The sequence below is a fragment of the Hibiscus syriacus genome, unplaced genomic scaffold (genome assembly GCF_006381635.1).
Source record: "Hibiscus syriacus cultivar Baekdansim isolate YM2019G1 unplaced genomic scaffold, ASM638163v2 tig00004072_pilon, whole genome shotgun sequence".
NCBI classification, from domain to species: Eukaryota; Viridiplantae; Streptophyta; class Magnoliopsida; order Malvales; family Malvaceae; genus Hibiscus; species Hibiscus syriacus.
In genome coordinates, this window is record NW_024061998.1 from 1,498,670 (window position 1) to 1,524,730 (window position 26,061).

General features: G+C 32.2%; 1 long non-coding RNA gene and 1 pseudogene across 1 annotated transcript; one reads left to right on the plus strand and one right to left on the minus strand.

The window, feature by feature from the left end:
• Positions 1–253: 253 nt before the first annotated feature.
• LOC120188719 lies at positions 254–25,443 on the plus strand. The gene is made up of 4 exons (XR_005522434.1): positions 254–531; positions 7,915–7,918; positions 18,504–18,512; positions 24,457–25,443. It is a non-coding gene; the product is annotated as an uncharacterized LOC120188719 (long non-coding RNA).
• Positions 12,823–13,596, minus strand: LOC120188708 (annotated as a pseudogene).
• Positions 25,444–26,061: the final 618 nt, after the last annotated feature.

Genomic DNA, 26,061 nt, shown 5'->3' on the forward strand with positions numbered 1-26,061 from the left:
ACAGAGGGAAGACCAGCAGAGTTCATGGAGTTAATGCAACAGTTTCACAGAAACGAACAGGACAATACAGTCAAACTCATTATAAGGGGCATGAGTGTAATATTTGTAACAAACAAAGGGCAATGATTTGTTATTCACTTTATATAATGTAATGGGCGAAGGATAACCTGCTCTTCACACAACACAAACTCTTACTCACCCAGCAAATCAAAACTCATAGATTTTCCGACAGAACCTCTCTGTGTTGTTTTCATCTCTCAGATCTTTGCAAGAAGGAATGGCCGGAGCAAGGAGAGAAAGGATGAACGGCGGCAACTTATCGCCGAGGACCGCCGGACGTCCGATCCCAAGGAGGGGTAAAGTAAAAGTGACTATCTTGGTCGGGATTGTCAATTCTGTTGCTTCTCTTTTTTCTCCAAGTAGTCATAGAGCAGCGGCTGCTTACTTGTCTTAGTTTATTTGATTGTCCTAAAAAGTACCCAAGTTTTGGTTGATGAATTTGTAAGAAAGAGATGGAAGGGTGACAGCATTGTGTTTTGTTGTTGTTGTTTATAAGGCTTATGTTCCATCTGGAAATGTATTAAAGCTTCAATATGATACAATGCTATTGATATAAATTGTATTAAGTACAATCTCTTTTAAGAATTGATTTTAGTCTTAATTAAGTTGATATAATATATTATTATAATATTTAAAATATAATGAGTTAGAATATAGTAATTAAAAATATAATATATGATATCATCCAAGTTTTAGGATTTATATCGATTTTATTATTAAATTTTAAAAGGCTTTAATTTTAACACTGAATTTTTATTTTGACCTCAATTATAGCACTGAACAGTTAAATCGTTAACGGCACGATGACATTGTCGTATTCTTTCCAGCGAACTTTAGTTTATATATCGATTTCGTCATTAAACTTTAAAACACTTCCTTTTTAGACACTAAACATTAGTTAGTATATGTTTTTGACCCATGCAACTACTAGGGCAATAAACGAGCCGAGTCGAGCTCGAGTATTACTGAGTTGGACTCGACTTGAAAACTCTAAAATGAAGCTCGACTGAATTCGAAAACTCATGAGCCTAAAATTTTCAAGCTCGACTCGAACTCGAAATCATGAACTAAAACTCATAAGAGCTCGAAATGGGAAAAAAATCTTAAACTTAACTCGATTGAAGCCTCAAACTCGAACTCGAACTTGAACCTTAAATACATGAAAACCTTATACAATATTTTTTATAAAAAAAATCAACACATAAATATTAATATTATTAATAATTTATTTTTAAAAAAATAAAATCTTAATATATTATATTTTCAAGCTGCTCACGAGCTTTTCGAGTCAAGTATCAAGTATCTCGTTTCGACTCGTCAAGAACTCGAGTCGATTATTTATCGAACTTTGATCAAGTCAATCTCGAGTAGCTCACGATTTGTCTTGTCTCATTTACAACCCTAGCAACTACTCTTACCATCATTGTCAGGCAATTGCGTCCCGTCACTAGTCACCATTCGCAGTAGGTACTAAAATATTCGCAGTTCACTCCTCTCTTTTTTTTCTCCTCAAATCGATTTTTCATTAAAGTCACTTAAAATTGATGAAAATTCGTTTAAATGTTCAACATTCTAATACTTCAATCTCCTTCTACGATCGTTTGATGAGATTAGTTACAAGGTATGTTGTTAGTGTTCTTGAAAGAATGCTTGTCATCATTCAGATTTTCAAAGAAACACCACAAAACCCACAAAATGATAGATTTTTTTAAATTTTTTGAGATTTAAAATTTTTTTGAGAAAAGTTAAACAAAAAAATGTGATAAAGAATGACAAGACAAGTTTAGCAGTGTCTAGAATGGTCGCAAAAGAAGTCGAAGAATGGTGATTTTTTTATGATAGCTAAAAATGAGTGAAAAACCATTAAGTTTAATGAAGATGATATGATGAAATAAAAAACTATTTTTTTAGTTTTCACATAAGCTCCCAAACTATCATGTCATTTGGATGTGAATGAATTAACGTCACAATACTATAATTGAAGTCGACACTAAAGCTTAGGGTCTACTTGTTTACCTGCAATTGGTTTTTCGAAAAATGTTTTCTTTATTTTTTAGTCTTTTGTTGGCGGAAAATAGATGGTCAATGTAATTCATTTTCCTGTTCAAGTGAATTTCTTTTGTATTTTTTAAAAAAACGACTTACCATCTGATTTTTCGTAAGTCCTTTTACGAACTTTTCACTTCAAATCATAAACACTCAAAACATTATTATTTTATATATTTAATATTAATATATTTTTAGTATCATTTTTAATAAAAAAAATATTAATTATTAAATTATATTTATTGATAATTTTAATAATATAATATAATATAATATTTTATTGTTATAATTATATTATTATAATATGTAATATTATAAATTTATTTTAATAATATATAATAAATTATTAATAAAATTAATATTATTTTTTAATTTTATAAAAATAATATTATTGAATTGTTGAATATTTAATATACACTCCTTAAAATATAATATAATATCTTATTTTAATATTTTAATTTTTAATATTTTAATAATAATATTATTTAATAAATAATATATTAATAATATATTATATTATTCCTTTTTAATAAATAATCAATATAATTTATAATAATTTTATTTTAATAAAATATAATAATCATAATATTTTTATTTATAAAATTATAGATATAATATTTTAATAATAATATTTACATAAATAATATTGAATAAATTATATTAATATTTTAAAAATATTATTATCCTTTTTAATAAATAATATTATTTATTATATTTGATGTTTATAGTTATGAATTTTTTAAAAATTTATCAACTAGTGAAAAATAAATTACACAACATCATCCAAACACCGTAAAATGATTTCCAAAAATTGTTTTTCAGAAAATATATAAATCATTTTACGGGATTCATTTTCCGGAATTTGTTTTTTGTGAAACAAATGGACCCTAATGTTAAAATTAAATATTTTAAAAGTTAAATAATAAAATCGATACAAGTATTAAAGTTAAGTGATATGTGTGTGTAAAACCCTTAACTCGGAGGTGCAATATTAATAGAGTAAAGCTGATATGGTGGATCTAGTTAACTCACACTTGAATCTATTTCCTCTATTTTTAAACTAATCCATGCAAGGATTTTGGGTGGCTAAACTCACGTAAAAATGCACTGGAAAAATAAATTTCATGTGATAATCCTCTCCAAGAATTAATTGTTCAAATGGTGCAAATGATATAGTACTCGTATTGGTCGCCATGCAGTTGAGGCGAAGCTTGAAGGTCGCCATGCAATCGGGGCGAAGCAAACAGTCGGACGAAGCAAGTAGGTCGCCATGTAGTCGGGGCGACCTTGTTTTGATACACGACAACACGAACAACAATTCATGTGAAGTAGTGCAGACAAAATTTAACAGTTGAAGCCAAAATAGAAATAACAAGGATAAAAGTCAAGGAAAGCGAAAGCTATAGTTAATACCAAGCAAATTTACTTCTCCCGTGAAGCTTGTAGTGATTCTGCTGCAATCGACACAGATGGCCTCCTTCCCTCATGAATCAACGCATTGTCTCCCTATTACAAGAAATTCAACACTAATTTTACGAAAAATTTCGACGCTATTTGCACCAACAATTAACGTAAATTGCAGGCGTGATATGGAATGCGACAAAGGTGGTCTGTGTTGGGATTAATTTATAGTTTATGGGCCGGTTTACCAATTATAGTCGTGTGATATGGAGCATTATTTTGCTCATGCATGCCTACATGATTTGCACGTTTTAATAGTAGCATTAAAAATATATGAATTATTGCATCAAATTTAGGGTTTATGGGACCGGTTTAGGGTTATATATTGATCATTAGGTTTGGGGTACGACTATGATTTGATACTAATGATTTAATAATGGTTACTAATAATTATTTAATAATAATTAAACAATTTAATATAATTTATTCAATTTAAATCGAATTTATAACTAGTCAAATTTATTTTTTATATTTCATGTAGAGACATGCATATTTAATATTATAATATTTATAAATAGTTTTTAATTTAAGGTTATCAATTCATTTTTAACGTTATAATGTTATTATTGAACATAATAGGTTATAGTACAAGTTTATTTAATAGTTAATGATTAAAAACTAGTCTAATTTCAATATTTAATTTGTAACAAATAACAAATAAGTTTACAATTGTTGTCGTTGCCGGGGTGTTGTTGAATGATAATGTCTGGGCGGACGTCTGATGCGTTGTGGCCGTTGCGGTTGCTCAGGAGCATGGTACCCATCCTCCTCATTCATTAAGGCCATTCCACCAGTTTGCTCTTCCATCTCACTTGCAAACGTTGACTAACAAATACTGATATTTGACATCATATATGTCATTTGGTCAAAGTCATACGTCGACTCAAACATGAGAGAGTTGATGGGTGCCTCAGGCTGCAAAAACTCTGGTACGTATGTCGAGACAGTAGAATCATCAAATGCGTGATGCAACGCTCTCGCATCGCCAAATGGTTGTGGTGCGCTATTATCCACATCAGTTATTTCTGCTTCAGGTTGTTGAGATGAACTCCCACTCCCACTCGGTAGAGAGTACTCAGCTTTACCAAATCTTTTCTTAATACTAAAAAATTGTCGCCTCTCTACCCTTGTTGTCAAGAACGGCTTTCCATTATCCCAAAAATAATCTAGGTAAGCCGAAGTCTCAAAATTAAAGTCATCGTCTTGAACGGGGTCACGAGTTGGCAAGAATGAAGCTCTATTGTTCCAAGCATTAATATATGTTGCATGCTTCTCAACCCAATTCACCTTTTCTTTAAGGCAACCATCAAATCTGTGCAGGTGGTCATGCGTCTCATCCCAATTCACCTAACGACGACCATCTAAGTTTTGGAGGAGGTCATGATCCCATGGACTCTGCGGAATAGGTTGGTGGAAGGTGAATTGCCTCAGCACTCTATCCGCAAATTGGATCTCAACAAAAGCAAAATTGATCAATGGTGTAACAACACACCAATTTTGAAACCCATCAAAAACATCGTGCGACACACATGCAAAACTTTCTTCATCTACATATGGTCTCCAATAAAACTGCAAAATTAAAATAACAATAAAAGTGATTTAAATCAAATAATATAGTTAATTTAAATAATAATTAATAATAACAGATTATACATACCTCTTTTTTGCCCTTAATATCGATCTTCAGCATGAACTCTTTAATATTATTGTGCACCAACCCCGTCCCTTCAATTTTATGTCTCCATCTGTATATCAATCAAAATAAAAATATAGCTATTTTGTTCAATATTTTTAATCAAAATAAATAATTTATAATTAAAATTTTATATTAAAATAGAGAATTCATATTACCTTCTTGCAAGTGGAAAATCAACCGCAGTCCGACTAATTGGTGTCAAAAATGGAAGTCTATGCCAAGCCCATGATTGTAGAAGTAACAGACATCCACCAATTTCTGCTGTATTATTATCATTCACGACTAATGACACCTTGCACATCTCACGATACAAGAACACCAATATCGCCGATCCCCAACTATATTGCCTACTATTCACAAAATTTCTTAAAAAAAGAAGATATTAAGTGTGAACATAATTACCGGATTTATCTGGCATCAAAATTCCACCAATCAACTGCAATATATATGCTCGTGTTGCATATATAATTTCTTGCTCCGTACTATTTGGTTGGAGCTGAAATTGACTCTTCAACCATGACAACCTTAGACGCCACCCTTTACACTCTGGTGGTACGGGTGTTTTCCCAATAAACGCACTGCAAAGTTGTGACACATTATTGTACTCATGTATCATTACCACCGATATCCCATTTGTTTGGACCCCGAGTTACATTGTCACATCCTCCAGAGTTATCGTACATTCGCCACACGGCAAATGAAACGTGTGCGTTTCTGGTCTCCAACATTCAATCAACACACTAATCAAAACCTGGGACCAACTTGTATTCTTGCACAAATGTTACATACCAAAATCCAGCCTCTTGCAAGTTTTCCTCTATCAATCGGTGTGGCTTGGGCACATTATGTAGCCGATGGCGAAGGACTCGGTGCTCGTCCATTAAATAATATAAAAAATTTATCATAACCATAAAATAATATTCAAATATTTATTAATAATAATTCATTAAACAAATATTTTATTTTACTAAATAAGAATAACACCATTGTTCCCAAATAAGTTGAAATATGTTCATTGTCAAGTCTCAGCAGTGGAATTTGGTCAGTCGTTCGAATGAATCTGTAAAAAAAATTAAAAACAATATTTAAAAAAATCATTTAATATAATCTAATGTTAACTAACTAATTTACACTACACAAGAACAAAAAATAACAAATTATAACTTAAACTAATAAACTATTTTTTTATTATAATCCAATTTAACTTAAACTAACAAACTAAAAAACAAATTAACTAGTTTTTTTTCATATAATATAACATCAACAAACTGACAAACTAATATAAATTAAACGACATATAATAAATAATTTAATATAATTTAAACTATAACTATTTTTTAATAAAATAACTACATATAATAAACCTTGTATATTAATTTAATATGATTCAACAAACAAATTAAATATAATTCTTCAACATTAATCTAACTTAAACTAACAAAGTAATTAACTACATTTTTATTATATTATATAACTAACCTAAACTATGCCCACTAACTAAATAACTAACTAATAATTTAAACTAATTTACATTATGCTCGTTACCTTTTTTCCTTTCTTCTTCCTTTCCTTCACCTTTCTTTCTGCTTCCTTTCCTTCACCTTTCTTTCTTCTTCTTACAACAGAGCAACCCCCTCACACTGAATATATAACAACAATTATATTGCCATTCCCTAAACAATACCCGTGATTTATTGCATCACTAATTTGAATGAACAATAATTTCTGATCCACCCCGGTCCACCCGTGAGCAGCTGCACTTTGCATGAATTATTGCTGCAATTTGCAGCGCAAAATATGCTGCTCGAGGAATCACGTCGGGACTGCATGGCGACCTGCTTGGGGTAAGGGAGACAGGGCGTTGATTCAGGAGGGAAGGGGGGCCACCTGTGTCGATTGTAGCACGTCACCTCGACTGCATGGCGACATACTTTGCATTGCTTCGCCTGCATGGCGATCAATACAAGCGCTGTAGGATTCGCACCATTTGAACAATTAATTCTTAGAGAATATTTTCACGTGAATTATTTTTTTAACTGCATTTTTACGCGAGTTTAGCCATTTTGGGAAGTTCAATGAATCAACCTATATCCTCTTTTCACTATTGAATATAAATCTAGCCATCATCATTATTTACACAATATATATATATATATATAAAAGCAAACATTACAACTTTTTAAAGCAACACTGTCCTTTTGCTTTAGCATATGAGGCTTGGACAAATGTGGGATGTGCAACTAGAGATGTCAAATCGTGATGATTTTATATTTACGTCTTTTGAGATTCTAGTTATTTTAACTTTAATTAATAATACAAAATATAATTTTAAATTAATTTTATTTTAAATATAAGTGTAAATAAAAAAATTTAATGAATTATTCATATCATATTTATTTATATTCTTTTTAAACTAAATAAGCGATTATGAATATTTTTTTTTTGTTCATTTAATAAACAAATGAATATGAACAAAGTTGTATTCAGTTCATTTATATTCGGGAGCAAGCTCATTTATCAACTCGTTTATATGATTCTTCTTTTCCTCTTTATTTTTTTACATTTTAAATATTGGTGACGGTGTAAAATAAATTGAATACATGGTGAATATTAGAGGTCAAAATGTGAAAATTAAGGAGTTTAAAGATTAGTGGCGTAATTTAAATATTTTTCTTTGACATGGAAATAAATGGAAAAAAAGAAGGTTGATTGTCAAACATTAAACATATGTTAAAATAATATGTTCACGAACGTTAAACAAACATGTTTAAGAACTCTAAAAGTACTAAACAAAAACATAAAACAAACACGATATTAAAAATTTAAACAAAAACAAAGCATACATGAACACCTTAAAAAATAAATAAATAAACATAATATAATCTTATTTGTTAATGTCTCATTCATATACTCCCCTAGTTTTAAACAAGAATTCTAATGGATGTTTAGCCTAATTTAAACATTTGGGGTCAAGAATGAAGAAAATTGGGCTTGAGGGGAAGCCCAAAATGTGTTAAAAAAGGGATTTTTGAATTAGAGTCAAAATGAGGGGACCAAGGGAGCAATTTATCCATAGTTTTAAACAAAAATTGATCCCCTCTTAATTGTGCATATGTCACACGTTGAGAAAGACTTTTTCGTTGTCTTATTCCCCTTCATCTTTCCTTCCTTCTTTTTCATCTTCAAATCTTTCAAAGGTAGCAGTTTTATTGTCCCACACTCTTAGCACAAATTTGTGAAGGTAAGAAAGGTAATCTCCTCCCCTAGAGCTTTCATTCTAGCCCAAATCTTAAGGTTTGGCCATGGTGACCAAAATAAGGGTTTTAGAGGGGTTTTTATTTTAGGGCTTATGAGTGCTGCTAAGTTGTTTCTAAGTGCTTAGAATCATGTTACAACTCACTTGGAATTTTAAAACAAGATTGTAATCATCTTGTTTGTTTGTGATTAGTGAGGGAGTTCGGAGAGAGCTCAAAGGCCAATAACAAGGAAAAGTTGGTGTTTAAGTGATCTTTAGAGCCCCTTCCATCAGCTGGTGCTAATGTAACACATAACTAACTCTCATCTATAGCATTTAGGTCATTAGACTATGTTTGCTTGCTTGTTGTGTTCATGGGTGCAAATGTGGGTCTTTGTGGGTTTTGATGAAAATGTGTGTTTTGATGTTTCTACTGTGTTAAAATGACTTATAATGATGCTATAAACCTGATCTCATAAAACTTAACAAATGTTTAAGAGCCTTAGAGAGTCTTGTGAAGGGTTTTAAGAAATCATGTTTGTGCCTAAACAAGACAATTCTAGGTAAGGATATCGGTACTGGAGGAATAATACCAATACTACTCTTCGTACACCCTTAAGAAAAGAGGATTTTAGGCTAGTAGTATCGATACTCATTCAATGGGCATCGATACTTTAGGGTGAGTACTGATACTATCAAGGGTGACGCTTTGTAAATTTCAGTAGCCATTTTTGGTATAAGTACTCATGGGAGTACTGATACCAAGGGTAGAGTATCGATACTCTCATTAGAAGTATCAATACTCTCATTAGGAGTATCGATACTCTCATTAGGAGTATCGATGCTAGGAATTATTTTGAAACATCAAAACCATTTTTTGGTATTGATACTCGGGGTAGTATTGATACCCCCATGGAAGAGTATCGATATCGATAAAATTTTCAAGACATCGAAGCTAATTTTGGTATCGATACTCGGGGCAATATCGATACCACAAGGTCAGTACTAATATTGTCATACCCAGTATCAGTATCATCATCCTGGTTTCGGTTGAAAACTCAACTAATTCCTTGAGCTTTGAAAGGGAGTTAAGAGGGCATCAAGACTTCTTTAATAAGACTACAAGTGAGAACATCATTAGAAAATGTTGAAAACGATAATGATTATTAATGTGACATAAGACTAGCCTTTATTTATCGCTCGAGAAACGTCAACAATACCCAAGTTACTTGAGCGTATGCATATTCGATTCGTGATTGAGAATAAATATATTCAAGTTTTCTCCATCAGTGCTAAGGCACTTTAGCATCAGTGTGTATGCACTTTTGTATCAGTGCAGAGACACTTTAGTATTAGTGCTAAGGCACTTCCGTGATGAAATGGCAAGGCCATAATATGTATTCGTATGATGTGTTAGTGCATAATATTTTACCATGATTTATGCTTGTTGCATTTCATTACATCATGCCTGACTTGTTAAGCATTTGTAGCTAATGGGTGCATGTAGTATAGTGGAGTCGTTTATGTGGCACTGAGCTCGTATCTCAGCGTTCGAAATTGTTTTCGTTCACATGCTAGTAGGTGTTGGATCGGGAGCTTATCGCCAGGCAGTTGGATTCCAGATATCAGTGGATTGCGGAGTATGTATTGATTTTCTTAGTGGGCATGTATTTCATGGACCCTTGTATAAATCAAGTCATAACTATTGACAATTTATTTGTATTTGATATTTGTTTTAGAGCTCCTCGATTTTGTAAACTTAAATATTTTGTTTCTTACTTTCTTCCATGGGATGATTTACATTATGAATATGAAAAATTTTCAAGAAAAATTTTGGGTTAGCCACTTTGGTGGTCCCATGTAATATCCAAACCCACTAGGTTTCAGTCGAATTGGATTTGAGTGTTATAATCTTGAACTAGACTTTGAGGATTGATGTCTTAAAAACAATTAAACAAACAATATAAATTTATATAGTCATTAACAATAACAATAGCAAAATTAATGGCAATGACAATAACAATAGCAATATTAATGGCAATGACAATGACAATATCAATGCCTATAACAATAAAGCCAATATTAGCATGATGATACTCTTTTGAGGATGCACAAATCCCTTACAAATCTACTAATAATGTAAAAACATATTAGTATGATCAATCTTCCAACTCTACCAAGATACAAATCTAATCAATAATCAATATCCTTCTAATCAATAATCAATATTGAAGCCTATACAATACTCGTATAAGTATTGTGGACTCTATGACATGTCAAATGTATTCAGTATTCAACAAGATAACCATAAGAAATAAGTAATCACATGTAATCATTGATTTGTCAACTCTCGTAACAATTCTTTAACTTACCATAGTACAATGTTTGAGCTTTTTACTCAGTATTTGTCATATTACAACATAGGCCCGATACATTTAGGAATACATCTTAGAAAATAATCTAGTCAATGAATTCAATGCAATCACAATGCACACAATATTGAAAAAAGGGTGAATTTAATTTATGGATTTAATATTTATATTAAATTCATAGTCCTTTTGACTATTGCAAATGAAAAGATAATTTTTAATTTAAATATTAGTAGAATAATTACTCTTTTAATAAGTCAATTTAAAAAGGTATTTGGTACTTTTTAATTTTGATTATTAAAAATAATTATATACTTTTTTTATATTTCAATTTAAAATAATATTTGTTTATTTTAAATAGTAAAATGAGTTTACCTTTTGACCATTGCAAATTAAATATATTGTTTAATTTGAATATTAGTATGATTACTCTTTGAATATTTCAATTTAAAAAGGTATTTGTTATCTTTTTAACTTTGAATATTAAAAATAATTATATATTTTTTGTATATTTCAAATTAAAAGAATATATATTTAAGTTTGAATGGTAAAAGAGTTTTATTTTTTGAATATTTCAAATTAAAAGATATTGTTATCTGTTTAATGTTGAATATTAAAAGATATATGGTTGTATTAAATCTCTCTTGAAAATTCCCTATAAATAGTATGCAAACTTGTTAGTTTTTCACATCTCAAAATATCTGAGAATTCAAGAACTTTTATTCTCTTGATTTTTTTTTCTCTTCTTAGAAAATATTCTCTTTCACTAGTTTTTTTTGTGATAGTCGATAGTAAGGATCATTCATGATATGTGTAGATGTGCTATTGTAGCTTATCATAAGTTGTTGTATCCTAGGAGACAGACGACCAACAAACTCGAGCACCAAATGAGTGGCCAGAAATATGTCTTAAGGAAACTGTATAGCGACAAGCCTCAACTAATTCTGATCTCAACTGATCAAAATAAAAAGAGTATTTTTACTTCTATTTAATTTTGATTTACTTTATGAAGTTTAAATTCTTTATTTGATTTTCTTACGTTTTATTTCGTCTATGATTGTTACTTCGGTCAACAAACTTAAGACAGTAAACTCGTTTTATCCCTTTAATTTTTATGATGATATTTATTCATTATTATTTTTATATATCATTTTCAGATTAATGCGTGCGATTTTTCTAACAAACAGTACATACCATAAATGAAAAATCTTAAACGCTTGCCAAAGTTTCCTTTGGCAATGATTCACCCTCCTTTTGTCTTATGAGACATTAACAATACACATAATGTTACCTTCATAAAATTATCGTAAATACTAGTTTTACATAAACCCTTAAATGGGATCAACTTTTAAGTTTTTACTCGCACTTGTAGAATAATTAAATTAATGATGTATTCAATAGATAATTCTGTAAAATTTTCTAACGGTGTACTTTTTTTTTATTAATCTAATGGTGTACTTAATTTAAGATTTTGAGGTCTTAAATTATTTCAATCCCTAAATTCGAGTTTACGGTTTAGATTTTTTTAATACTTTGGATTTTTATTATTTAAAATTTATTATTGATTGTCGGAACCGTCTTTCGGTTGGGCCCGAAATTGGACTTTGACTTGAATAATTGGATTAGGAGTCGCCACCGATCACTTTAAAACGAATTTAGGTGGGTCGGACAACATCTTACATGATCTGTGTTATACCAGAAACATGTCGGGTTCGGGAGTCGGTTACTGTTAAGGAAGGATTAGCACCCTTGAACCGCCCTTTCGGTACCAATTAATTTTTTGGTTGTCTTAATTGCGCAAATTAAAAATTTAAATTTTACTCGATTCAAATTACTTATCTTTGATTGATCAAAATTCCTCTATAAAAAGCCCAAAAAAAATGTTTGATTGAAACAATAAATATGAATAAATAAATAAATATGAAATAATAAAAAATAAATAAAAATTAAAAAGTTCATTTATGTCTCATCCAAATTTGACAACTGATGTCTTATACAGTACATCGATTTCAGCATCGTATCCAGTGTTTCTTTGGCTAATTGGAACTTCAAGTCCAACTCTTCTTGTGGAGCCTGTGCGTCATTTTGAAGCTTCAAATTGATAACGGCCAACGGTTCCATCATTTTAATCTCCTGAGTTGCAGTATTCCAAGTCATTGCCTTTTGAATATCATCTTTGCTGATATTCTCATAAACACATCTACGGGTTAACACGCGGAGACATAATAGAAGTGGGTCGAGGTCGGACTCGTTTTGGAGCTGAAACATTTCGCAGAGGAGGCAATGGTCATCGGCGTCGAGATCAGATTTTTGAGTTTCCAGAGGGTTTGAAGAATGAATTCTACTTCTTTGTAACTCACTCCTACTAACAACGGTAAATGTCCCCAAAGCGTACGCTCCATTTATCTCCCTCTTTATCTTCAACTTTGTAAAGTCGGATCCTTCATGACCATCGCAGCTTCAAATGATTTCCGGGTATGATTCTGGCCAAGAATCTCACTATCTCTGTTCACCAACTTCTGTTCTCTGATTTCAGCCCAACGAAGAAGCTCAATTTCGAACCGAGTCGAAAGATGAAGCTGGTTGGAGACCAGTCTCTATGAGTATTTATTAACAGAACCAGGGGTTTTGAATGATTACTTCATTATGACAGTCATGCACCAGTACTTGACGATGAAATGAGATTACCAGAAGAAAGTAAATTGGAACAGGGTTATCTTTTTTCCCACCAGTGGCTCCAAGTTGATTTGATATTTGAGCCTCCCACAAATCCAAACGAAAACAGAGGATAAAGAAGAAAAGGGAAATGGGTGAGGGGTTGGTCGAGACCCCCTGACATGATGATAGTGGTTCTTTTTAAATTAAAAAAAAATACAGTGAATTTGAAAGAGAAAGTGACGTGTGGAAAGAGTGGAGAGTAGTGGAACGGGTAGGTGGGGGTAGTGGGTTGTTGTTTGAATGGGTAATTTGTTGGAAATAGGTTGAACATGGCCCTGCAAATAATAAAAATAATAGTAATAAAAAATAAATAAATAATATATATATATATATTTTTAAATTTGGACAAAAACATGTGTTAACAACTGCCCCTCTTTACACATTTTTGTGTTAACAAGAATAGGGCAAAGATAAAAAAGACAACAAGTTTTTGTCCGGTGGAGTTAAAAATTGACTCTGATATTTCAATTAAGAATAACTCCCTGTCGAATTGAGTTGCAGATGGCTCATTCATCGCGAAGTCAAGTCCATCTCAAAATGATATAGAATTGAAGCCGCAGTTCGGGATTTGAATCGGGATGTGACTTCTCGTTGCTCTTTGGTCTTCTTCTTGATTTAAAGACCTTGGTTGAAAAAATCGACTGAAAAATAGTTCTTTGACTCCACCATGTGGTTGACAGGCCCTCGAGCTGAGTATAATCGAACTCGAATATCTTTTGTTGGCAAATAGCCCTTCTTACCTTGAGCTATGTTGCAAATGATGTGACTTGGAGCTGAGCGTAGTCGAACTCGAAGGTCTTTGGTGTTTCAAGAGAAACATTTTCTAAGATTTTTTTTGTGTTTCAAGAGAAACTGTCTTAAGAGATACAAAACTTTGTTTCAAGGGAAACTGTCTAAAGGGAGACAAAACTTAGTTCCAAAAGAAACTGTCTCAAGGGAGACGTAATTTTTTTCAAAGAAAAACATATTCAAAGATTTTGTTTCAAGGGAAAATGTCTCAAGAGAGACAAAATTTGTTTCAAGAGAAATTGTCTCAAGAGAGACAAAATTTTGTTTTAAGTTAATTAGTCTCAAGCGAGACGACCCCTTGTTTCGAGAGAAACAATCTCAAAGGCGATTGATAATCTGTTTGTTCCTGAAGATGAATGTTGCTGGTGGGTACGATTCACTTCGTCGTTAAGTTGAAACCGCGGATGGCCCTTTCGTTGTGAAGTTGAGCCTTGACTTGAATATTCTTCATCGTGAAGTTGAAATCCAAGCTTGTATTATTGTTGGTGAGCACGATTCCCTCCTTCGTGAAGTTAAAATCGTGGATGACCCCTTCGTTGTGAACTTGAGCCTTGAATTGGATATCCTTCGTCGTGAAGTTGAAATCCAATGTAAGTTGCGTTGTTCCGAGACCAATATCCTTCGCTGTGAAGTTGAAATTGACTCTGAAACTGGAAAGTTTGTTGACAGACACTCATTCTTTGAGTTGGATATCCTTTGTCGTGAAGTTGAAATCCAATCTAGAGATGGATGCTGCTTGTGTGCACGATTCCCTTGGTCGTGAAGTTGAAACCGCGGGTGGCCCCTTCGTCGTGAAGTTGAGCCTGGAATTGGATATCCTTCGTCGTGAAGTTGAAATCCAAGTAAGTTGTATTGTTTCGAGTCCAATATCCTCCGCCGTGAAGTTGAAACTGGGAAGCCCCTTCGTCATGAAGTTGAGCCTCAAATAACACGATATCCTCCGTCGTGGAGTTGAAATCGTGGATGTGTGGGTACGAAGGAGTTGAAATCGTGGTTGTGTGGGTACGATATCCTCCGTCGTGGAGTTAAAATCGTGGATGACCCATTCGTCGTGAAGTTGAGACTTGACTTGAATATCCTTCGCCGTGAAGTTGAAATCCAAGTATTGTATATTTGCTTTGAGTTGGATATCCTTCATTGTGAAGTTGAAATCCAATCTCGAGAAAGTTGGTTTTAAGTGGAGTTGAAATTATGTTTCAAACAAATTGTATCGCTTCGAGTTCAATATCTTTCGTTTTGAAGTTGAAATTGACTCTGAATGAAACTGAAATGTTGTTTGTAGACAGTCAGTCGCCCCTTCGCTGTGAAGTTAAACAACCACCATCAACTTTTAAATGTGCTTTTGAATCGAGGATCTTTCGTCGTGAAGTTGAAACTTGACTCAAATGGCTGCAAAAAATTATGTATTGCTAAAAATGATAAATGTGATGCTCTTAAATATGTCTAAGATGTATGCAACATGAATGAGTTATGTTTTATCTCTTGGATTGGAGTCCCGTGTTTTGTCTGCCAATCTAGTCATTGGAATCGATCATGCCCCATTTACTTCTCGAGCTTTTGGGTTTACAGACCTTTCATATTTGAGATTGTTCTGTTTGAAAATGTTTTTCTCATTTTTCTTGTTTTAGGAGGGAAAAGGAAAAAATTCTGTAAAATATTGTTCGCAATTGAATCAAATTGTAAGCATGAGTTCAAAGTATATCAAAAGAATCAATAGCTCTTTTTAATGCTTTAAGAGTTATAGCTCTTTGAAAAATGTTCAAATGGATGAATTGACTTTAGGTTGGCCTCTTTTCTAAGGTTTCGGTCACCAAAATGTCATTTTTTGAAATATCGCAACATGTTTTTTTGCATTTTAATTGGGTACGGACAAAATGACGCAACTAGCATGATCATCTGCTAGACCTTTTATTTCGGTCCTCTGAAATCTTCCATTTATTCAAGTTTTGTAAGCACCTCTAACAAAGGTAGTGCAGAAATATCGGTCTAAAAATGAAATTCTTGAGTGCTCGTGTGAAATTGACTATAACATGTGTTCTTTAACTCCCTTAGTCCATTTTTACCGAAAATTTCTTTGATTAGATAAATTTGATTTAATTTGTCGTTATTTGGCTAGCTGAATCCATAAAGCCGAGGCGTTTAACCAATTGCTTTAGAGGGACAACTTAACATTATAATCAGTTTTATCAAGTTAACTGGAGGGTTCATCTCATCACAAAGTCTTCGGCCGGACAATAGCAGTGGAGCAAACACCGAATTGCCAAGTGTTCGAGCAATGTCATGGTTTGAACGTAATCTACTCATAAGGCCAGGGCTTTCAAGTTTCCTCTATAACCAATTGCCTTAGTGGAATAGCTCAACTTTACGGATTTAATTTATTAAGATTGTCAAGAAGAACCTGTTATAGTCTATGTGTTGTTGAAAGTCAAGGAATTTCATCTTTAGAGTTAAATTTCCAAGCAACTGACCTAAACTAGATTCACCTACTCGGCTATTTCATCTGTAAAGATAATGACCATCATTGAACGTCTTAAACGAAAAGTATAGTAATTGTCATATGCAAATGATGCCCCATGTTGTCCTTACCTTATGAAAGGAAAAGGTTACACTGGTTGATTGTAAGAACATAGTACGGTGTTTGAGGGTATATTCTGGGTAAGGTCAAAGCCCTTGTTTTAAATCATGTTACTTCGTCAAAGATCTGTAACTTTGAACAATTTACAGAGTTTCTCAATTCAAATGATATTTAAAGAATTGCAAGTTTGCAAATGTGATTCATTGCTTAACATCTTTAAAGCAACATAAATTTCTTTAAAAGTCCAAACTTGAGAAAAAAACAAATTCAAATAGAATGCCTCAAATGATGAAATGATCTTCCTCACTTGGATGCCCTCAAGTTGTTGAAGTCGATCCAATTCTGGTTATGCCTCTTCTGTACGTCTTTGCGTAACATATATCAATTGAGTGCCCTGGGACACCGTCGTGGTATTCACAATGAGTATTCTCGTCATGCAACTTGGGGTATGGGGACTTCATGGGTTCCATCGGGTATGGTGACACTAATGGGTGTCAAGAAGTTGCTGGTAAATCTCTTTGTAGATCGTGGGAATAGAATCAAAATGTTCCCATTTTTTATGAGACATTTGAATGTAATAAAAAAATATTGCGAAATATAAAGGAATGCATGATGCATGCAATGTTCGAGGCATTTATCCAAAAATATGTCTGTTATTATAAATAATCCTCATTGGGGACAAAAGTGTTTTATCTTTTAAGAGACAAAAATATCCTGACAGCTTCTGACATGTTGACTAGTCTTCTGCCTTCGTCTGTCACCGGTTGGATAACCTGTCGAACCGTTCTGGCTTCTCTGGATGAACCGTGTAAATGTTGAGTTGCTTTTTGTACTGGCCCAAGAAATCTTGAATAACTGCATCTCTGGCATTTATCTTTTGTTGAACATGTTCCTAACGAATACATCATTGGAGCCCTCAATTGATAGGAACAATGTGAAGTTCATTTGTCTGTTTCTTGAATTCGTCAGTAATGGTCTCTAATTTTAGCTATCGTTTTGCCATTGTTGTCTTTGAAGGGACTTCCCAATATCAGTAACCTTCATCTTGCCCCTGCAACCTCTACAAGTTAGTTCTTCAAAGATAGACTTTCATTGTGCTTGACATATACCCGGTTCATTCTAAGTCCTTTATAATGCAACAGGGTGATATACTCTTCAATTGTGGGCACCGCGTCTTCTAGATTGAATGTGACACATAGTCGTCTTGTAGAATGTCCTCTGCATTTTCATCTCTTGTATTACAACCCCTTTGTCCATTAATGCAGATTATTCATGTTTAACAAACACGTTTTTGGTGGATCAACACCTCTTTTAAATGATGCAAATGGTGAGAACAAAATGAAAGATAACAAAAAATAAAAAGAGTTAATGAGGTAAATCAACACAATAAAAAAATGAAAAAAGCCTACCTCACATGATATCTACCCCCACATGCTTTAATTCATACCCGGACATTATCTTTATCCTGCATGCTAAATTCAAACAAATTCTAACCGTATATTTGTCTAGTTCGTATTCTTTGAACAGAAAGTAATGCAAGAAATAAAATCAAAGCATCCTAGGGTTTGGAATGAGGTTTTGGGGTGAGCTCTAATTCCCTGTACTCTCACGGTTTAGGTTCTAAAAAAGGTACTCGAGTTATCCTTGTTGGTGTCTCCTTGGGCTTGCCAGACCCTTAGTCCTAAGCCTATTACAAGCTTGTGTGGACTAAGTTAAACTCGAGAGGAAACATTCCCTTATGCCCGCACGGTGAATAAATTCACACGAAGACATAAGGTATATGGATCCCGAAGGCTACTTGCTAGGCCCGCACAGTGAATAAATTCACACGAAGGCATCGCTTTCACCCCTACTTAAATAGGGTTCAGAGCTCGGGTATAGAGCTTAAGATGAAAATTTTGAAAATCTGAAATCATTGAAAAAAAACGTCAGTACAACTATTTACTTGAAAAATAATCAAAGGTAAATAATTTGAATCGAATAAATAAATTAAAATTAAAATTTACTATTTTTGCATAAAAAGTAAACCGAAAATTAACTCTGGCCTGACTTACTTACCTGTCCCTAGCAGAGTCGCCAAGCTGTCGGAACCGTCTTTCGGTTGGGCCCGAAATTGGGCTTCGACTTAAATAATTGGGTTATGAGTCGCCACCGACCACTTTAAAACGAATTTAGGTAGGTCGGACACCATCTTACCTGATCTGTGTTGTACCAAAAACATGTTGGAGTCGGTTATAGTTAAGAAAGGATTAGCACATTTGAACCACCCTTTCGGTATCAATTAATTTGTTGGTTGTCTTAATTGTGAAAATTAAAAATTTAAATTTAAATTTTACTCGATTCAAATTACTTACCTTTGATTGATCGAAATTCCTCTATAAAAAGCCCAAAAAAATGTTTGATTGAAACAATAAAATTGAATAAATAAATAAAATATGAAATAATAATAAAAATGAAAAAGTCCATTTATGTCTCACCCAAATTTGACAACTGATGTCTTATACAGTACATCGATTTCAGCATCGTATCCGGTGTTTCTTTGGCTAATTGGAACTTCAAGTCCAACTCTTATTGTGGAGCCTATGCGTCATTTTGGAGCTTCAAATTGATAACGGCCAACGGTTCCATCATTTCAGTCTCCTGAGTTGCAGTATTCCAAGTCATTGCCTTTTGAATATCATCTTTGCTGATATTCTCATAAACACATCTACGGGTTAACACGCGGAGACATAATAGAAATGGGTCGAGGTCGGACTCGTTTTGGAGCTGAAACATTTCACAGAGGAGGCGATGGTCATCGGCGTCGAGATCAGATTTTTGAGTTTCCAGAGGGTTTGAAGAATGAATTCTACTTCTTTGGAACTCACTCCTACTAACAACGGTAAATGTCCCCAAAGCGTACGCTCCATTTATCTCCCTCTTTATCTTCAACTTTGTAAAGTCGGATCCTTCACGACCATCGCAGCTTCAAATGATTTCCGGGTATGATTCTGGCCAAGAATCTCACTATCTCTGTTCACCAACTTCTGTTCTCGGATTTCAGCCCAACGAAGAAGCTCAACTTCGAACCGAGTCGAAAGATGGAGCTGGTTGGAGACCAGTCTCTGATGAGTATTTATTAACAAAACCAGGGGTTTTGTATGATTACTTCATTATGACAGCCATGCACCAGTACTTGACGATGAAATGAGGTTACCAGAAGAAAGTAAATTGGAATAGGGTTATCCTTGTTCCCACCAATGGCTCCAAGTTGATTTGATATTTGAGCCTCCCGCAAATCCAAACGAAAACAGAGGATAAAGAAGAAAAGGGAAATGGGTGAGGGGTTGGTCGAGACCCCCTGACATGATGATAGTGGTCCTTTTTAAATTAAAAAAATACAAAGTGAATTTGAAAAAGAAAGTGACGTGTGGAAAGAATGGAGAGTACTGGAATAGGTAAATGGGGTAGTGAGTTGTTGTTTGAATGGGTAATTGGTTGGAAATGGGGTTGAACATGGCCCTGCAAATAATGAAAATAATAAATAAATAAATAAATAAATAAATAAATAAATAAATAAATAAATTTTTTAAAACTAGGATAAAAACAGGTGTCAACATTGATAAAAATATAAAAAAAGTATTCAATTAATTAGATGTAAAATGTATATTTATAAAATTTAATTAAATAATTAAAGGGGTCTTAGAAATCATATTTTTTAATAAGAAACAACTTTAATAACATGGATGGAGTATTTATTTTTTGGGTAAACCACACGGGTGACCATCAAACTGTGGTCAAAATTCATTTTGATCACCAATGTTTTAATTTAATTAAAAAGATCGCCCAATTTTTTAAATAATTCAAACAAACCACTCTCCGTTAATTTTTAACATGGACGGTGACGTGGCCGTTAATAAAAATGGCATAATTATATATTTGATCTTCAATATTTATACATTTTATCAATTTAGTTCTAAATTTAATTTAATTTAAAAAATAACCCCAATCAAATGTGCCATGTGTCACTATATTATTGGAAAATTAATTTATTTAAATTTAATATTTTTAATTAAATAATTTTTCTCTCCAACCAGGTGTCACCACCTTATTTTAAAGAGAAAACAAAATTACCTTAAATGCTTGCGAGGGGAGCTGAACTAGGGACCTTCCCCTCAACCTTGGGCAACCCTTTACCGCCGAGGCAAACTCCAATTTTGAAATCAAATTGGTAAGGCTTTTATATATTTTGTCTATGATTACTTCACAAACACACACATTAAAACATATCTAATAAAAAAATTCTATTTTACATATATATTAAATTATAGTTAATTTAAGACTTAAAATGAAAAGAAATTTAATATTTTTATTTTTATTTGAAATTATTTTTATTTTATTATATGGATTCTCTAAACAATTTTAATATAATTTATATATTATTATCTAAAAATTAATTCTAGAAAATAATTTAAATAAAAAAAATATTAAACTCATTTTTATTTTGTGATTTGAATTCTCTAAATAATTTTAATATAATTTTATTTTAATATATTTTATATATTATTATTTTAAAATAATTTTATTTTAATATATTTTATATATTATTATTTTAAAATAATCTAAATAAAAATAGTAAACTCATTTTTATTTTTAAGTCTTACATTAACTATAATTATATATAATTATATATATATATATATATATATGTATGAAATCAATTTTATTAGATTTGTTTTAATAATTTAATATATATGTATATATGATTATGTGAAATAATCTCATACAATATATAAAATATTGTGCACTTTAGAACCAAATAGATGGGCTCACTTAGTGGCAAAGGCTTGCCCAGGCGAATCCTCCAAGCAGCTCCTTTGTAATATTAATTTGTTTTTCCCTTTACACAAGTGGTGACACATGTCACCACCTGATTGGTGGGGAAAAGTTAATTAGTAAAATATTAAAATTAATTAAATTCATCCTCCAGTCTATAGTGACATGTGGCACCTCTAGATCAGATGATTAAATTTATTTAATTGAATTAAAATAGTAACTAAATTGATAGAATGTATAAATATTGAGGATCAAATGTATAATTATGTCATTTTTATTAACGGCCACATCATTATTTTTGTTAAAAATTAACGGAGAGTGGCTTGTTTGAACCATTTAAAAAGTTGAGTGGTCATTTTAATCAGATTGAAACATCGGTGATTAAAATGAATTATGATTATAGTTTAGTGGTCATCCATGTAATTTACTCTTATTTTTTCTTAGTTAGTGGGAACTCAATGGAACATGTGATTTAAGTGGAGACATGAATAATTATTGAACTTTACATTAAAAAGCTCAAACCTTACTTTATACTATTACAAGATAAAGAATCTTTTATTGTCTCTGTCACTGTCTGATGTCTCTAAATGCACCGACTCCGCCTTTTGAATTTTGTGTTCACACCTCACTCGGAACAACACAAAAACGAAAGCTTTATTGGTCTGAATTGGGCGGTGACCGGTGAGAGTGTGTATTGTCGTACGTGAAACAGTTTTTTCTTTTTATATTGTAAAAATCAAACATTTATGATAATGGAGAGAGTGAGTTGTCTCAAATTCTGTGCCAAATCTGGATTTATTAATTTCCTCTTTTGAACGAATTCATTGAAGACAACCTTGAACGTTAAGTAAATTGTTCATGAATTGTACGGTGAAAAGTTTATTTATATTTATTTATTTATTAATTAAATGAATATAAATAAAATTTTTTATTCGTTTAATTAAATGATCGAATACAAACAAAGAGCTCGTTTGTTCATTTATGTTCGTGAATGTTCAATTATATGTTCGTTTATGTTTGTTCATTTATGTTCGAACAGAGAGCAAATTGGACGAAGATTATTGAAGTTGTTTGGATTTCAAAAAAGATTGTTTTATTAAATAAATTAACTTTAAGACTTTATTATGTTCATATAACTTATTTATGATTTATGTATGTTTTTATCATATTGGAACAAATTAAGTCTAAAGTTTCAGGTTATATTAATTAATTTTAAGTTGTTTACTTTTTTACATTCATTTGTTGTGTTCGAATAAGTTTGTTTTTTATATTTGTGTTGTTTGTTTATGTTCATTTATTATGTTCGTTCGTTTGTGTTCGTTTGTGTTCGTTTATCATTTAAATGAACGAACATGAACAAGCTATATTCCTTAATGAACGAATATAAATAAAAAAAGTGTTCGTTTATGTTCGTTTACAGGCCTACTCTTATCTTTTGACAAAAATCGAATGATCTTCTTTTATAAAAAAAAATACTAATACTTTCATTAATTTCCATCTAATAAACTCAATTTCATTTGAAAATTATTTCATTGAACTTTAAAATTTAGGGCTATAAACGAGTGGAGTTAAGCTCTAATATTATTGAGTTTAATGCATTTTGAGCAGTTTAAAGTTAAGTTCTACTCACTTTGTAAACTTATTTTGTTTTTTTAAAAAAGTTCACGAGCTACTTGATACATGACTTCAAAAGCTCACGAGCTTAAATTTGTCAAACTACACATGAATTCAAAAATAAACAAATTAAATCTCGACTCGAGCTCGAAAAACTTGTACTCAAAATATTCTCAAACTTAACTCGATTGAAGCTTAGATTCGAACTCAAACCTTAAATACATAAAAATCTTATATTGTACTAAAAACATGTAAATTATAATATCATTAATAATTTAATTTAAAATTTTAATATATCATTTTTCAAGTTGTTTAGGTTTTTTTCAATCGGTTATTAAATAACTCACTTCATATTGTTACGAATTCGAGTGAGTCCATTCAATTTAAGTGTTAAAGTAAATTTTGATAAAATCAATATTTTTCCTTAAAAATAACCAAATCAAATTTAAATTACTCTCAATATATCTCGTTTCATTTACATTACTTTAAATAATCCATTAGTGGTAGAATAGGTCTAACCACATTTTTTTCTTTATTTTTTTTATTAAAAATCATTTTTTAAATTAGATTATTAATTGATGACAAAACAATAAATTTATATATTTTTAAATTAATCGAATTAAATAAAAAGAATAGAATATAGTGATGAGAAATGCACTCCGACTGAGAAAAGAACAGCACCGAGTAGTGGCGTGAACGCAGCAGAGACAGAGTCCTAGCACACAGTCAAACTATTTCTGCTGGCATGACTGTAATATTTGCAAGAAACAAAGGGCAATCATTTGTTATCCTCTTTATATAAACAATGGACACCACCTGCAGATCGCACAACACAAACACAAAGCAACAGATTTCATTTCTTAGATCTTAGAAGAAATGGGTGGAGCAAGGAGAGAAAGCATCAACGGCGGCAGCACTTCACCGAGGACCACCGGACGTCCGATTCCAAGGAGGGGTAAAGTAAAAGCGGCTATCTTAGTCGGAATTGTCCATTCCTTTGCTTCTATTTTTTCTCGCTTGTCTTTGCTTATTTCATTGTCCTAAAAGCAACCCAAGTTTTGATTGATGAGTTTGTAAGAAAAGATATGAGATTTGTGTTTTTGTTGTTCATGTTCATGTCTGCTTTGTACAGCTTTCAGATAACTGATTTTTCACCTGTTTCCCCCCATATTTTACTGTTCTATGTTTCCCTTTATATTAATCAGTTTCACCAACATGAAGCTGACAATAAAATATACAAAATCAAAAAGTAAATTTGGAATCAATGAAAGATTTATAGTATAAAAGACTTGAACTTTATTAAAGACCACTCAAAACCAATGACTCTGTCAAGGTATGTACTTAAAGGTCTAGTAACAGGATAAGCAAGTTGGCAATGAATATGATATATATCAACTCACCTCATGAGTGTTAGGTGCCAAGGCCTATGCAAGAAGCAAGATAGAAGTATGAGTTGGGGCTTATTGTTGCCAATGCAGACTGTATCTGGCTAACAGGTTCGGAAACTGAGCGGAATTCAAGCGTCCCAACACAAGTTGAAGCAAGCAAAGGGTTGAACACCATGTGGTTTCGAGGTGATACGCAAACAACATCATAGATTCTGGTGTCAAGCCCCTTAGGAATCCGTATGGTGCCCATCCGGTACCAAGGACAACCACTCTAGGCTGTTCGCCTTGCTTGGTTGCCTCTAGTCCTGGACACCTTGGTTCATCATGTTTCGATTTGGACTATACTTCCCGCTATGCTAAAGGAACTGATAATGTGGGTTGTCCTAATTCCCTGCTCCAAAAACTCATGTGATTTAACCTTGTTGTGGTGGAAAGCCAAGTCAAGTTGCTCTGCACATTGCTTTTTTCAAGGGAAGGAAAGAAATCTTTGCGGTTTCGGAGAAGGTATTCCTCTCACTCGTGTGATCCCTGAAGGTACCTCCTGATCTTCTGAAGCCACTCCTTGCAACCTGTGCAAGAGCCATGAATCCACTTGATAATGAATTGTCATACTTCTAACATTTATAGTGCTTGAACAGAGGACCTCAAGGAATAATAATACTTCTTTTACTACTGAAGTCAATTTAGTTCGTACATATTAATTTTAATATTTGAAGATATGGATATGGAGAAATCATATACGTATATAAAGAAGAAAGCTGCGGGATCATATTATGTGAGTTGACAATGGGAAACGGAAAATTTGTTTTATGGTTGGTGTCAAATTGTTTGTCTTGTCTCTAGGGCTATAAATGAGCTGAATTAAGTTCTAATATTTGTTATGCTAAATTTGATTTGAAAATTTTAAAATTAAATACGATTCGATTCGAAAATTCGTAGCTTAAAATTTTTAAGCTCCACTCAAACTCAAAATAAAAAGTTAAAGTTTGACTCAAATTGCAAGCTTTTAATATTAAAATTTTCAATCTCCACTCGAAATAAAAAATTGAAGCTCGACTAAAACTTGAACCCAAACCTTAAGTACATAAAAGTCTGTATTGTTTAAAAATAACATATAAATGTTAATATTATTAATAATTTAACTTTAAGAAAAATTAAAATTTTAATATCTTATTTTTTTTAAGTCTCTAGCGAATTTTTTTGAGTCGATTACCAAATAGCTTCGCTTTGGCTCGTTAAGAATTTGAGTTGACTTTGAACTAGTTAAGAATTCAAGTCGAATCTATTCGATTCAA